Source organism: Coturnix japonica, chromosome 37, assembly GCF_054131305.1.
Source record: "Coturnix japonica strain WE chromosome 37, WE-NBRP24, whole genome shotgun sequence".
Classification (NCBI taxonomy): Eukaryota; Metazoa; Chordata; class Aves; order Galliformes; family Phasianidae; genus Coturnix; species Coturnix japonica.
In genome coordinates, this window is record NC_140699.1 from 741475 (window position 1) to 756906 (window position 15432).

The following is a 15432-nucleotide window of genomic DNA, read 5'->3' on the forward strand; positions in this document are numbered from 1 at the left end:
GACTTTTTAAGCCTGAGATGGGAACCACGTGGAGTTTAATCATTAATCACCAGCCTTTAATTAACAGCTCTGGGCTTTGAACAAAAGGTGCTTGCTGCAAGGCTGCTGAGGGGCCCTGAGCTCTTCTGTGCGCTTTCATTTGAGGGACCCAGTGGCATTCCTAAAGGGGGCTGTTGGAGTAACCTTCTCCTTGTGGGAAGGGGTCACGCTTCCCAAGAAGAGCAGATGTTTGTGGCCCAATCTCCATTTTCACAACTGCCCTGCTGGCAGGCTGGAGCTCTGAGATGGCTCAGTGCAGGGATGCTACCAGTTCCCTAAGCCCTACTTTGCTCTGGAAAGGACTTGAGCATCTCCAGAGCCTTGTTGCCTCCATCAGGTGAGGTGGGCTTTAACCAAAGGAAAGAGGAAAGTTGCTCCAGGCTTGGAAAATTTTATAGGGGAGTGTTCAAAATTGAGCACTTGGGAGAGAAAGAAAACATTGCTATAAAAGTTGACTCAGCCAATATTTTCTACATTCTTGCTGCTGTGATTGAAGATATTTGTTTTTAATATAGGTTTCTCCCATTTGTAGTCTGGCTTTCCTGTAGTAAAAACTAAAGGGCAGATCCTCAGCTGATATAAATTGGCTCCACTGAAGTTAATGGAGCCATGCTGGTTTGTACCAGCTGAGGGATCTGGCTTGTGCTGCAGTGCTCCATACCCCCATTATCCTGCCATGATTACGATACTAATTCAGTAAAATGGCTTCGCAGTGTAATAAAACCAACCCAGAGCATGGAAGATGAAAGGACTCCCTTCTCCATTTGACCTGGTATTTTTCAACAGAATGTTTTCCCTTATTTTCTCTTTTGTTAGGAAATGCTCTAAACTTTTTTCTTGCTTTCTTGCTTTTTGGCTTCAGCACGAAGGCTGTGTGTGTGCAGAAAGCATGTGGCACATGCAGTGGTGTGGTGGGTCAGGGCACAGTGAGCCTCGTGCAAGGGAACGAATTGGTTCTTCAAAGGGCAGGGCTGATCCTGCAGAGCAGCTGAAGCCCTGAGCTAACCTTGACTCCTGAAAAATGGGAGTTATCATACTCCAGGGCAGAGCATTGATCATTTTACTCATTCTCTGCCCTGTGTAGTTTTTCTTGATCTGCCTGTGGTGGAAGACGCAGCCCAAGAAGCTCAATAAAGCTGCATCCACTTCTGTCACAGGGGAAAAAGACATGTTGGTGGCTTTCCTCCTTGTGATCAGCTCTTCAGCCATAGCAGAAAGGTGAGCAGTGGGGAGCAGGACGAGCTGTGCTATCTGGTTGCTTGGAGCTGTTGAAAACCGAAGGGAATAAAGAGACACAGAGATCTGAATAAAGGCAGACAGATGCATGGCTGGATCCCTAGGATGAAATGTTTTGTTTGCCACAGCGCAGCTGAACTGCACAGAGGTTTTGTTCTGAACCAGGAGGGAGTTTCACAGGGATGTTGCTAAATGGAGGCAGTAAATTTAACTTTAAAGGGCCGTGAATGGAGGCTTTTGGCTAAAAGCTGAAGTGCTGTTACTTTTTACTGGGCCTGTTTAACTCCACTTGGAACAGGACAGTGTGTTTGACTTATAAGGCTCCTGGAAGGCTTGGCCTGTGTGTCCTGCTCCTGGCAGAGTAGCAACGAGCCATAAAGGTGAGTGTGTGCCAGCCTGGCCCTTCTGTGCTAAAGGAAATACAAACAGATCTCACCTGTGGCTTAGGGAGAGCTGTGGGTGTAAGTGCTGGGAGCAGGGCTGTGCCATGGCAGCACAGTTTTAACTGTCAGAATAGCTAAAGGGTTCAAAGGCAGTCAAAATGTCCAATGTCCAGAATTGGCAGGTTTGCTTGAATCCTGCTCCCAGACCTGTGCTAATCCTCTAATATCATTGTAATAATCCTGATTCAAAGAAGGGTTTTCTTACCAGCTCATCATTTCGAAACAGTCTGAGCCTTCTTGTAGTATTATCCAATTTAAAACTGTTTAAACCTTCTGCTTCTTTTAGGGAAAAACATGCGTTTTGCACCAAAGTCTGCTCAGAAGCAGCAAAACCTCTCATGCTCATATCTACTAGTGTCTCGTTGCAAGCAATTTTAAAACATGCCCTGTGTTTGGATTGTGTTTGAGACTCGGTTATTTGTTGTGGGTTTAGCAGACTGCAATCACCCACTTAAGGTGGAACTTGGCCACCTTCATTCCTTTCCTCCCAATGCTAAGGAAGCATCCAAAATTCTTGTATTTGGCACAGGTTGGCAGTGGATGCTGTCCCAGACTGAGAGGACCATTCCTCATGTTGTGTGGTTGTGGTCTGAGTGTCTTGGCAGTGGGAAGCTCTGTTTACCAAGAAAGATGGACCCAAGCTGCCTGGCTGAGGGGACAGGAGCATGCACACAGGCCTTACCTGTGGGGTAAGTGCACCCTTTTCTTGCATTAATTGGAGAAAAGAATTAATGATCTGGAAAGCTCTGCAGAACACAGGTGTCTGTGTCCTTAACCAAGCATTGGTGGCCAAGTGATGGCTGTGCAGAGCCCAGGGAGCCTCTGTGCCCCCAGTGATTGAGCACTGTTCCTGAGAAGGGGAGGCAGAGCTGGAGCAGTGGGTGCGGGCAGCCATCACTAGACCTAATCAGGCAAGGAAAAGCTTTGGAGCATATGGACCCCAATGTGTGGTCCAAGTACAACAGCTTGGTGAGTGTCCTGCAGGGAGACTTTTACTAGCGCTGCAACAATAATTCATCACTGCCTGAAGGCTTGATGGGTCTGGTACTCCTTGTCTTAATTGACCTCGGCTGGAGACCTGCGTTTCAGTCCAGCTTAGTCACAAAGGACTTGGTCTGTACCTGGGCCTTAAAGAGGATATTTATCAGAAAAATCATATGATTAATGGAACTGAGTGATGTTCGCTTGAGAGTGGATGGGAATTTAATTAACAGAGTAGGGATTTTGGCAGGTGTGAAGTGCTGAGACCGATGATGTCTGGGGGACAGAGCACCCCAAGCCCCACTGTTGTGCAGCCATAGGCTGGGAGCTCAGGGTGGGGGCCTGAGAGAAACACAGTGCCAGAGTCTGGGCTTGTATGTGGGTAACACATGGTGTGCAGCTTGTTAAGCCCTCACACCACAGTGCCCAAATTGCCATTGCTGCCAGCCCTCTCAGAAAGGGCAAGGATAAAAAGGAAGCTGATACCCCCAAGTAAATGGTGATGGAGGGGGAAGAACAAGTGAAGAAATAATCAGAAAACTCCCAAAGCTTACTTTCTTGCCTGCTTCTTTTTCCCCACTCTTCTTTCTTTTTCCCTCCATGTCAACACCAAACAAGACAGGACTAAAATTAATGGGGAAAGCAGCAATTAGCAAATTAGGTTAGCGGTGTGTTGCAGTGTACCATGGCTGCCAGGTGTGAGGGGCTCTGGCAGTATATTTATTAATGGCTGTCAGAAAAGTGACACTTTGATGAATGAAGCTGGGTAATCGGCACCCTCCGACAGCGAGCACTGAGAGGCCTCAACATGCTAAACTGCAAAATCAAACCTTTTTTAACCCCCATACAAAAATACAACAACAGAAATTGCTGCAAGAGGAGTGTGTTTTTCCATCAGGGGCTGGAATTCATGTTCTCCCCTAAATACCTCCTTTCTGTAACTTGCTGGGAGGAGTTGTCAGCATGGAAGGTTTTCCCTTTCCTTCAAATATGGGCCTCAAGAGTTTATAAATGCAGGCAGCTTAAAAGTATGTTTTGTTTTGGGTATATATGGCAACCCTATTAAAGGCAAGGGTCCTGTGCTCGTGCTTTTTGGCCTTTGCCCTTTAAACATGATGGTATCAGTAATCTACAGACTGAGATGGTGTGTTAGGTATCGTTTTCTCTTGACTGGTGGTCAGCACTTCTCCTCATTAGTGCCACTGATGTGTGATGTCCAGGAGCCCACGCTGCCTACAGGAAGAGAGAAAATGCAACAATATGTAAGGTTAAATGTGTCAGATGAAACTTCACCTGCAGCACTGTTGCATACTGAAGTTTCCACTCTTGATAACCTCAGCTGTGGGCATCTCCCTTCTGATGAATGTGTGTGTGCTGTGGGACATCAGCTGCCGTGCTCCCAAGTGAGCATGGCTATATGGTATAATGGCAGGGTGCATTGCTGGTCACTTGGTGAATGGGAATTCAGAATTACTGGCCAACAAGATGTGAGTTTAGAAGTTCTCTTCAGGAAAAAAAGACCACAACAGAACTGTACTGAAGTTGTTGAGGAGATCAGCCCAGCTGCTGGGATAGCATCTGGATTAAAGATTGCTCTGCAAAATGCTGCACTATGTGAAATATTTCTTCCAAGTTTTCAGGCTTTGCATTGCACGCCGGAGGTAAGTTCTGTGCACTGCTTTGATAGCTCAGCACGGGGTTGCTCAAATCCCCCAATTCCATAGAGAAATTGAATACCTTTCTACAAAATCTTGGTTCTGGGTTTGGCCAGCTAAAAGGACTGTATAAGTTTTGATTAGAAACATGAGAATCAATGTAAGTCATATCCCAGGCATTCATCTGGTCTTCTAGTTTGAAATGAAGCTGAGTGATCTGTGTGGAGTTACTTGCCAGGATCTGTGGGCTTGTTAAGTTTGAATTGGCTCTTGTAGCAGATCTGAAATTATTCTCTTATGCTTTAATAATTGTATTTAGTTTCCTAATTTGGCTGCTGAGTTTATCAGAAGATAATTGAATTTTTAAAAACATAATCTGATCGGGCTGTAGGAAATACTTTAAAATAAACTTCTTCTGAGACTTTGATCTGTTTTCACGCCCTCTCTCACGAAAGCAGCCTGTCTGCAGGGCTCCAACCTGCTGAGGTGCGTGTTCCTAAACCAGGCAGTTCTTGAGCAGAACCGGGTTGCTCCCTGTATGCAAAGGAAGCCAGCAGCTCCCTGCCAAGACAAACTCTGGCTGCATGGACTGCTCCTGGGTGCAGCCCCCTGCCTGCATGCTCTGCCTGGGTGCAAAAATCCCCTTGTAAATGATTCCAGGGAGCAAGAGAAATGGCTCTCAAGTCACTTCAGTTTTTTGATACAACTAAAATTGTTACTTAAAGGTCAGAGTATTGTTTTCTTGTGCACTGAGAAGGGGATCAGTTGCCTTGCATGGAGCTGTGGGCTCAGTTCTCCTGGGCAGTTTGGGTTCCTTGCGAGCTGTGGTTTCAAGTGATGTGAGCTTTCCTGCCTTCTGCTGTTGGCTTCTGTCGAACAGGCATGTTTTCCCTTTTTGGTGAGACTTAACCCAATTCCTGAAGTTCTTATAAGCAGTTCCTGAGTTTTGGGGGTAATGGAGTGTGGTTCTCCAGTTTCAGTGATAGCATGTAGAAGTTTATGGGCCCACTGCAGGCCTGTAAACTCAGGTTTTCCAGGTCCTACATTAGCACATTAACTACTGGGCTGTTTTTCCTGCTCACCTACCTGACTTCCTTCCTGTTTTAAAAAGGATTTGCTGCTTTTCATGTTCTCCATTTTATGAATTTGCAAAGACTTCTGTCATTGTATAAGCATGCACCAAACAGTTTATTTTCACTTACTTCAGTGCTTATGGTTTATATTTACTTCCCATTGACTTGCTCAGGACTCAGCCCAGGGAAGACCTCTGACTTTCCTCTTGGTCTCTGACATGGCTGGGAGGCTCCCAGCCCAGCAAGCAATCACTGCACCAAAGCTCAAGGAGTAAGCAAATATAAATGATTGTCCAGGCTGAGCTTGTCTTGGTTTTTAAAGGGGAAACACTGCTTGAAGTTCCCTCTGTGAGTGCCAGGAGGGTGAAATCACCCACTGCTCACTGTGGCTCTGCTGCACAAATGGTCTCTAGGCACCTGCAGTGCTGCCCCTCACAGCTCTGTCCATCCCCTCCATATAGACACGAAGGTTTGTCCATGACTTGTTCCACCTGCACAAGCTATTTTCTGATTCCTTGTCACTGTCAGCTCAGTAGCGCTGTCATTTTCCAGATACGTGGTGTGTAATTAATGAGAATGTCATTTCCAGATTGTTTCAAAAACTAGATTGAGCATCTGAGAAATTATTTCACTCAGTGCCTTAAGATAGCTCGTTCATTCAGAAAGCTATCTTGGCTGCTTGATTTGAGGGGAGTTGTGGAGGGAAGCAGCTGTGCTTATATTATTAAGGACTGCCAGCTTTGAACTCTTCATGCAGATGCAAAGCATGGGTTCACGTGCTGCCAACCAGGCAGCTGGGTGACAGGGCAGGGGAGGGATGTGCCCAAATTGCATCAGCCCTGGCCATGACAGCCTCACGTCTGTGTGTTGTGAGGATGGTCTCCTTGTGGTGGTCTCTGGGGGCAGCAGTTGCATGCTGCAGGGCTGGAGGGATAGGAGGACACATTGTAAGTTGGCTTTGTCCTGTATGGGCAGACACGAAGGTTGGTTCTGGTGGGCTTTGTTGGCCCTCAAAGCAGAAAAGGAACAAAATGGGACTGAGCAGTGGATAAGGATTTGAGGCTCAGTTCTTATTTCTCCTGTAAATACCCTGTATCCCCTCAATAAAACTGATTTATGGCTTTTAGCCATGGTTCCTCACCTGTAAAATTGGGAAAAATACTTCCTTTGTGCCCCATTTATTTACATGGTCATCTCTTCCTATCTAACACCGCGCTTGGTGCAGCGGGGCCTTGTTCCTTTCTCAGCACTCCATGCGGAATTTATATTGCAGCGATCCTTGTAACTATCAGCAAAAGAAAATTACTGCAGACAGGTGCCGGTGCTTCAGCTCTGCTCTGATAGTGCTGCTGGCTGTGGTTTGGTGGCTGTCCCCTGCCCGTGGCTCTCAGCGTGTACCCACAGCTGTCAGTGTGAATGACAGATTAACAAATGCACAGTGGCTTTGTTCCTCACTGTGCTGCCCCAGTGCCACGCTGGGTCTGCAGTGCAGAGGGATGCATGGCATTGTCTCACCCACTAACACTCTGTCTGGTAACTGGCAAAAGCAATGCTTTTCACCCATTGCAATGGGTGTGCTGTAGAAAATGAAGACCGTAGGGATGTGAGGGTCTCGTTTAATTTGTTTTATTTCTTAATCCAAGAGTAAGAGAATGCAAAACTTCCAAGCTGAAAGGCTTTGTACTCTGCTTGCTCCAGGAGATATTAGTGAGGGATCAGCTGGGTTCACCAGACTCCACAAGGTACCTTTGTTTATGGATGAGGCCATGCAGTTGGGGATCAGAGGTTGTGCATAGCTGCTGTAGAGCACGCTGGGCTGCGAAAAGTCGGGCACCAGAGATTAATTTCTTGGTTTCTTAGAGCCAAGGTTTAATAGCAGACCTGGGGAGGACAGTGATTGAGCTCACAACCAGCAGAACCTATAGTTCAGGTCAAGTGAAAGGAAGGAGCTAAGGGACTCAGCATGCTGCTTGCAGGAGGAATTCTAATGGCTTCATGGTATGGGGTCTGCACAAGGCATACAGGAGCTAGTGCCCGGGCTGCCCCATGAAGCCTGCACAGCCCCGACCCCCTGCTCACTGCCCTGCTCACAGCTGGGCATGGCAAGAATAAATCTGGAAGGGAACAAGAGAAAACAGAAAACGCTGGCAGTTTTTCAGTAGGGAGAATGGTGTGTTTGAGCTGCAGTGGAGAGGGACAACTTTTGGTTCTAACTTTTTGAGTTGCATACTTCAACAAACAGTGTAAATTTGGCAGGATGAAGTCTGGGTGACCTATTCTGGCTGGATCGAGGACTGATTCTGAAGCTGGGATTTAACTCAGCTCTGACATTTCATGCTGCTATTCCATTCCACTTCAGTTTCAAAGTTTTCAGACTTTTTTTTTTTTTAAAGATGTGCCCTTTATGTAACTCATTTAATTGTGTCTAACTACACGGTGATTTTTTTCCCCTCCCTACCTTCACAAATGCGATTGGATATACATGTAGATCTTAACTTATAGCATATATTACAGTAGGGGCAAGAGAATCTGCCTTGAGCTTTCATATTTATCCTGAATAAGGCTGTACCAACTGGTTCTGCCTTAAATTCTCTACCTCAAAGTCTCCTGGTGTTCTGTTTTCTCAGGAAGGAAACAGGTTGCACTGAACGCAAACTGCGCGGCATGGATTTACTGGTTAGACACAGATGGGATTCCTCTATCAAAGTACTCTTGTGTTGTCTGCATTCATTACACTCACTAGAAAAGCTATTGACATGACAGCATTCTCCTGTTAGGTTTTTTTCTGCTCTTTTAGAAGTGCCTGTTGGGTTGCAGTGGCCTGAAAATGCAGTGACCAAGATTAGAGGTTTTGACCTTGAGAGCCACAGGAGAGGAGCTTTCAATGTCTCCTGTATTTGTTATGATCAATTCATAGTGACTTGAGTCTGCAAATGAAGATGTTCTTATGAAATGTTTTTGATTTTATGCATTTTGATTCTGGTATTAAGTAGTGTGAGAAAAGCAAATCAGTCTTTTTGTTTGGCTGCTGGTTTAACATCCAGTTCACATTAGCAGGATGCAAGGAATCTGGATGCTTGTTTGGAAGCCACTTATGAGATGTTCGATTTCCTTCTATGGAAGGAAATACTGGAGAAGACTTCTAATCTTATGATTCAAAGCATGAATCAGTCCCCAGATTGGATCTGTGCCTGCAGCAGTAAAAGGGGCAGATTGTCACAGGGTTGCTGCTTTGTTCTTCTCTGGAGCACCCTGTACAGCTGCTATCAAAGGCAGAAGAGCAGCATCAATGGAACCTGCTCTGCTCAATGCAAGCTCTGAGTCTGGTGATTTTCAGCAGCATGTCATCTTAAATATATATGTTTTTTCTTTTCTCTTTCTTTATTAGTTTCATGTTCCAGCTGACTTCCTCCAAGAGAGGAACATGCTTTCCCATCAGAACTACGTGAAACACCTGAGTTCATTGGGACTGGAAGAAAACTGTCTCAGAGACAAAGATACACAGCTTCCCTGGATTGCTGGCTACATGCCTGATCTGAGGTCTGTGGTCATTTACTTTGCAATGGATTTTTCACTTTTCATTTGCCTTGTATAGGTATCACCAAATGGTTTATGCTTTCTGCTTTGCACTGTCTTTTTTGGGGGAAAAACTACACAACAGCTCTGCACACTCCTTGTGCTGATAATCCCTGTTGTGGCTGAACTGAAACAACACCCAGCTTGTGCCACTTAGCTGCTGCTGGACAGGACAATGCAGTGATGGTGGTATTTGAGGGAATGATATTCTATCACAAAGGGAATTTGTTACAACCATAATTTTACCAACACAAACGCAGAGAACAGCACTGATCTGAAAAGCCAGAGCCCTGCCTGTGAGTGAGCACAATCTGCAGATGGAGAGAAGCAACTTTCTGATTTCACTGCTAAACTTCCCCTCCTCAAACCAAAACAGTTTAATCAGTCAGATTCCTGTTTAATGAGTTGCACTGCTGCCTCTAACCAGGACAGTATCTTAGATGATGGAAATAATGGTTTCAGTAAGACTTACTGTGATCTCATTACCCCATAGATGGCCTGTGTACATTCTTCCCCTGCCTCTACCACTCACCTTCACAAGCAGGACCCCAAGTTTGAGACTGAACCCCTCTGGCTGTGTGAGCTGCCACATGAAGGTGCTTTCCTGCACACTGTCCTCTAGTTGCTGCCATCGAGCAGTTGGTAAAGTCTGCAGCTTGCGGACAACTTTTCTTGCCAACCATGCATTACAGAGGGCTAATTGTAAAAGTGGTGCACCTGCTGGCTCCCTTGGTGGCTGGAGCCAACAGGAAAAAAAAAAAAAAAAAAAAAAAAGTAATAGTAATTTATTAATGATCAAGTCACAAATAGTAATGAAAACAATAGGAGCATCTGAAGGAAGCGCTGCCGGGGGCAGAGGTGCAGGTGCTCTGTGCCCTGAGCAGGCTTGTTGGCATTTTTATAAAGCTACTTTACAACCCTTATCAATTTCCTACTGCTTTCTGTGTACCCCCTGCCCCTTTGCAAATGTTTTGCCTGCACAACAGGCTCAGCATTTCTTGTTGTAGGTGATAAAATAGCTGTCACCCTGTGGAGGGAGAAAGGAGGCAAATAAAATAAAATAAAATAAAATAAAAATGTTAGGTCCAGGGGAACAAAGCAGAGGAAGCAAAGCATTTCAGAGCAAACAAATGAGTTCTAAGGGAGACGCTGAGTCAGCACAGGGAGAGCGATGATGGGAGCTGAGCTGAGGAATGGGGAAAGATTGGGGATAGCAAGAGCTGGAGGGCGAGGGTGGCTCTGCTGAAAGTGAGGCAGGGCTTTGTGCATGGCCCTGGGTTTCAAAGGAGACTGTATGTACAGCCAGTGCCATCCATGAGGAGTTTGGGATCTGAAAATCCCAGCCGTAGTCTGAATAACTGCACTGCATTGGCAAGGTGAGAATTTGTTTAAGTAAGGAGAACAGAAGGCATATGAGCAACACCAGTTCAGGTGACATCCCCATACCAGGGTGTCTTAAGTAGACATGGTAGAGATTAAGTAGACATTAAGTAAAGATGGTCGTGCTGTATCTCAAAATACAGTTTCTATATCTATATCAGAAGCCATGCTAGAGCTGATAGAAGGCAGATAGAGCAGACACCAACCAGCCCAGTGTTGTTCTTTGAGCCGTAGGTAGGGTCTGCAGTGCTCCTTAGGGGTACATCTGCTAATGTAATATAGCAGTTTAATTCAGCTTGCAACAAAATAAAGCTGAACTAAGTGGAAAACTCTAGAGCTGCGATGGCTTAATTGCTCATACATGAGCCTTTACTATGCAATTTGGAAACTTTAGGCCGTGGGAACTTGCTTCTGTGTTCTTGAGCCCATGAACTGCCTTAGTCTGTGGGTCTAACAACAATCAGCTCATAAAATGCTGTGAGTGCAGATTTCAGAGGTCAGCCTGAGTCCGTACCCAATCCATGTGGCTCCTGTGCCCTGCATTCGGTGCTCCAGCGAGGTCAGTGAGCTGTCGAGCACACAGTCAGTGCTCTTTAAGCTACTGTGAATCTACCCCTGCTTTCTCTTTTCCCTTTTCTCATTCTCTCCTTGCTCTCACACACCCCCAAATCACAAACCCTGACACCAATGCCAGAAGCCTCTGAGGCTGTCGTAAGCCTGCAGTTATCTGCATTAGGAACAAAGCTGCCATTTTTAAAGCTTTTATACTTTTTATTCTTAACTCCACAGGACCCAGGAATCTTTTCCTGAAGTTAATGTGAATTCAGGGGGTGCGTGTTTTAAGAACTGAGCTGGGTCCTGTAAAAGAGGTAAGAACCAGGAGTTGGCAATGCTAATTATTGCCCGGTGATTTGAGGGGACCTGCACAGCGTGCTAACGTGCCTATGATGACACGCAGCATGATACATGGGGAAAGGTGAAGGCAAGGCTCGTATATCCCCATAACACTGAAGGCATATTTCCCTCTCTAATAACTTACAAACAGTCACCATTTGCTGTCTGCAAAATTAACCTCTCATCTCCTCCAGCCTGCTGATCTGGTGCATAGATATAGGATTTTAAGCTTCTCTATTGAAAAATGTCCCTGCAAAGCTGTCCATCAGAACTCCCGCTGCTTTCCAGAGAGTATTATTAATAAGTTCTTCCTATCAGAAATGGGACCCGTTTAGAGCTCAGATAAGGTTTTTTTCCCTGTTAACCAGCTGGGCTGCTTGGCTGTGGACAAATGCCATGATGAATGACGGGTCAAGGATGGAGCAGGCTGATTTCTCTCCGAGCCTGACCTTGTCTCTGGTGTGACATCTGAAATGACAGGTGCATTAAAAAGTTATTTATGTAGGGGAGCTGCGATGCATTGTACCCTTTGCAAGGTAGCACACAGTTTTGCAAGAGTATTAGAATAAAGGCTGCCTCTGTGTCTGCTGCCTCTTGTACTGCTGGCTTTCTGTAAGCAGCTGCTGTGAAAGCAAGAGGAGAAGCACGGAGCGTTTTTTAGTGCACAGAGGATGCTCTGGAAACTGAAAGGCAAAAAAGGGAGCAGGGTCTGAGAGCAGCAGCAGCAGACAGCTTCCCAGCAAATCACCTGCGTGTCTGCAGATTACTTGCCTGGAACAGCAGTAATCAGCTCTGGAAATGCACCTGAAGGGTTCTGGGCTGTTGAAGGGCCAATGTTGTGGATAAAATGCAGCACTGAGGATTAAATGATTTCTACTGTTCAGCTCTTTATGGCCTCAGTGCACTTGTAAGACTTTCTCTGTTGAATCTCAGACTCTTTGTGAGTAGTTGTGCTGTGGCTCCCTTCTGTCTTTACTGTTGCTGAAATTAAAGGGACACTTCTGGCTTTGTCCTTCTTCCTGTAGGACACATAAGTGGAACTGTAACCATCCTGTGAACAGTCACTTCATTCTGGGAGATGAATAGTTGCTGAATGGCAAGAGATCGCAGCCTAAATCTCCAGAAAAATGCATGCAAACCCTATCAGGTTTCTATTGTCATCTGCCTGACATTGTGCTCCAAGTAGGAAATAGGAAAGGCAATAGGAAAGCTGCCTGTGTTTTGAAATCCAGAGCTTTCTCTGGACAAATAACACACTTGCTGTTGCATGGCCAAATGAGGACACAACATCCTATGGCACAGATTAAGTTGTAGAGCAGGGTTCATGGAAGAGCCCATGTGCAGTGATTTCTGCATCCTTCTGAGTGCTGATCAGATTAATGAGGACCACAGAAACATTGGAAAACTGTCGTAGTGACACATCAGTATCCTGTTAGCTTCAACAGAATTACAGCATTTGATATCAGCTCTTCCTTCCTTGCTGTTTCTCCACCCCTCCAAAACACCCCCTGAAACACTTGCAGGAGAAATTGTAAATTTCTTATTTTGTAAGATGGGACTGTTAGAAGAGCTGCATGTTGGTGTGCGTCCAACTCACATTAACTTCAGTTTTGGGCTGCAGCCATACTCGAGTGACTTTGCAAGTCTTTTCTGACTGTCCAATTAAAGTTGATGCGTGCAGTAAATCTGCAGTATCCAAACAGTATTTGATATGTCCATTTTGGATCAGTGGTTGGGTCTGGGAAGTGGATGAAGCTTGCCTGAAGGCAGCATCTGCAAGTTGTTTTTTTTCATCAGAAAAATGAATGGTCTGGTATAATGAATGATTTTGTATAATATCAAAGAAAGAGAGTATCAGCTGTGCACATCATATGCAGTATTGATTGCAAGTACGCTCATTAATTTGTGTGGTACAGGAAATTCCAGCCAAGGTTAGGAGAGCTTTGCTCTGTAGTGGAGCTGTGACTCCTATTGCCTTCAAAGAGATTTGAATCAGGTTGCAAACAACCAAAATTCATACTTCAGTTATTTCGCTATAGAAGTGTGTTGTCACAGACGACTTTGTAGACTTCTGGTAGAACAGCAAGGAAAAATGGAAATGTCCTGTCCCTGTTTGAGCCTGCTTAAGGGTTTGATCTGTACAGTTTCGGTGCTCTGGGCAAATGTAGGATGCATGGTGGAACTCTGTTCTCATTGTAGCACAACAAAAGAGAGGAGCTGGGGAGGGGAGGGAGAAGGTATGTTTTCCACCATGGCCTGTTTAAAACATTATGAGCTACCTCTCTTCCATCATGAGTCGTGGTTTAAAGCTACTGCCCAGGGGCATAAAAATCAACTCCTAACAACTTCCAGTGGGACCACTATTCCATCAGTGCTCCCATCAAATGTTGACTCCATGATCAATATTCACCCTCTTTCTTCGTTAATCATCAGTCTTCATTCATTTCTTTGTAACTTCCTGCTGACAGGGGCACTGTTCATACAGCAGCTGGTAGGGAAAACAGAACGAGCTGAACTGCTGCACGCAAGCTGTGAAGGGAAAAAGCCACAACAGTGCATTGTGTCAGCTCAAAATGATTCCTACGGATGCAGCTTTTTCTTTTCTCCTTGCCCTATATGCTCAATTTTCAATAGACGTTGTGAGGCAGGACCTTCAAACAATCCGTGGTTACTATCACACTGCTTTACCTTGAGTGCCATTGGCACTTGGTAATTTAGAGCAGGAACTCTGCTGATGAAGAGTGAACTGTCAGAATTTGGCTTGTCAAATAAAATCTGTGTACAATCCTAAAATAGACAGTTTTGCAATTAATGCTTGCACTGTGATTTGCCAACAGGAAGCCCACTCCCAGCTTTGCCACAGCCCTCCTGAAGACCTTGTGTGTGAGACCAAACCTCTTCCCCATTGCCCAGCCTATGAGCTGAGAAGAGCTGCTGATTTCTCTATCATTCTGACTCTTTGGGCAGCTAATATTGCCCTTCTGCAGCACAGGGATCCTGTCCAAGATGCTCAAGGGGTACAAGCTCTGCACCAAGGCAATACTATTCTGCACAGCCAAGGAAGTTACTTCTTCCTCCCACTAATTTATTCCCCAAAAAGCTGCAGTAGATGCTGCCACGTTTACAAGTACACAGATATTTGCTCTCAGTGCCAGTCAATGAATGCTGCAGCTATGCAGTGTAACTGGAACACCATTGAAGATAATGCCATTTACTTGTGTGAGGGGCCCAATAATTAAATTTGGACATTATTCCTTTAATTACTACAATTTCGGATCACGGTTAGTATTCTTCTAAACTGATGTGATTTCATGCTAAATGTAGGATGCAAGTCTGTCCTTGCTCAGACCCCTCAGCATTCTGGAGTAAGATCCTGCACTGTTGGTTTTTGCAGACCTACAATATGACGTAGCTCCTGGTGCAGGAAAAAAGCATTGGATGGTTCAAGCCTTGTGATACTTCACTGACAAGCTGTGCTGTTTTTTTAAGCCCTGTGCTATGCTTGTTCTTCATGCTAAATGGTGTTTTGATCATTTGTATTATAATAATTCATACTAATTAATTTGTAATTCCTAAATTAAGTGCACATGGGTTTCAAGCAGAGAGGTTACACTCAGGTTAACTATTGATTTTGGTCTTTGCTGTGAAGAAATTTAGATCTCGTGTCTGTCAGATTTAAGACAGCCATCTTGACATCTATTAAGAGAGAGATACAGTTAAGAATCAGATTTTGTGCCTGAAAATATGCTTGCCTGGTGACTTTTGGGATCTGTTCTGCACACAGTACTGCATTCCTTAAGGCACCAACTGCTATACGTGCTGCAATGCCACTCAGCAGTGAATTGGTGCTCTTGCAGATGCTGATATTATTAATGTCTTCTCAAAGAAACTGTGATTTTAAGAAAATCCAAGTTGAGTAGAGTCTCTATGAAATAAACAGCTGTTTTAAATACATATGATGCTTTTGCACCCTGCGGAGTAATGCTTTAAACAACCACTTCCAAACTGCAAAGGAAAATAAGGTGTTTGATTTGTTTTCACTTCTTTCCAGCCCATTTTCTTTCAATGAATAGATAGAGATTTTAACAACTTAATCATTCTGGTGGACTTGGAAGGAATTTGGCTGGATGCTACTGGCAAACTCCTCAAACCTGA

General features: G+C 44.9%; 1 long non-coding RNA gene across 2 annotated transcripts; it reads left to right on the plus strand.

Annotated features, from left to right (window-relative positions):
* LOC107322905 (uncharacterized) lies at window positions 1-14524 on the plus strand. Of its 2 annotated transcripts, none has more exons than XR_014938555.1 (6): window positions 1-811; window positions 1124-1257; window positions 2248-2407; window positions 8816-8967; window positions 11173-11252; window positions 14115-14524. It is a non-coding gene; the product is annotated as an uncharacterized LOC107322905 (long non-coding RNA). The 2 variants fall into 2 exon arrangements; XR_014938556.1 differs by lacking the exon at window positions 14115-14524 and adding an exon at window positions 12303-12795.
* Window positions 14525-15432: the final 908 nt, after the last annotated feature.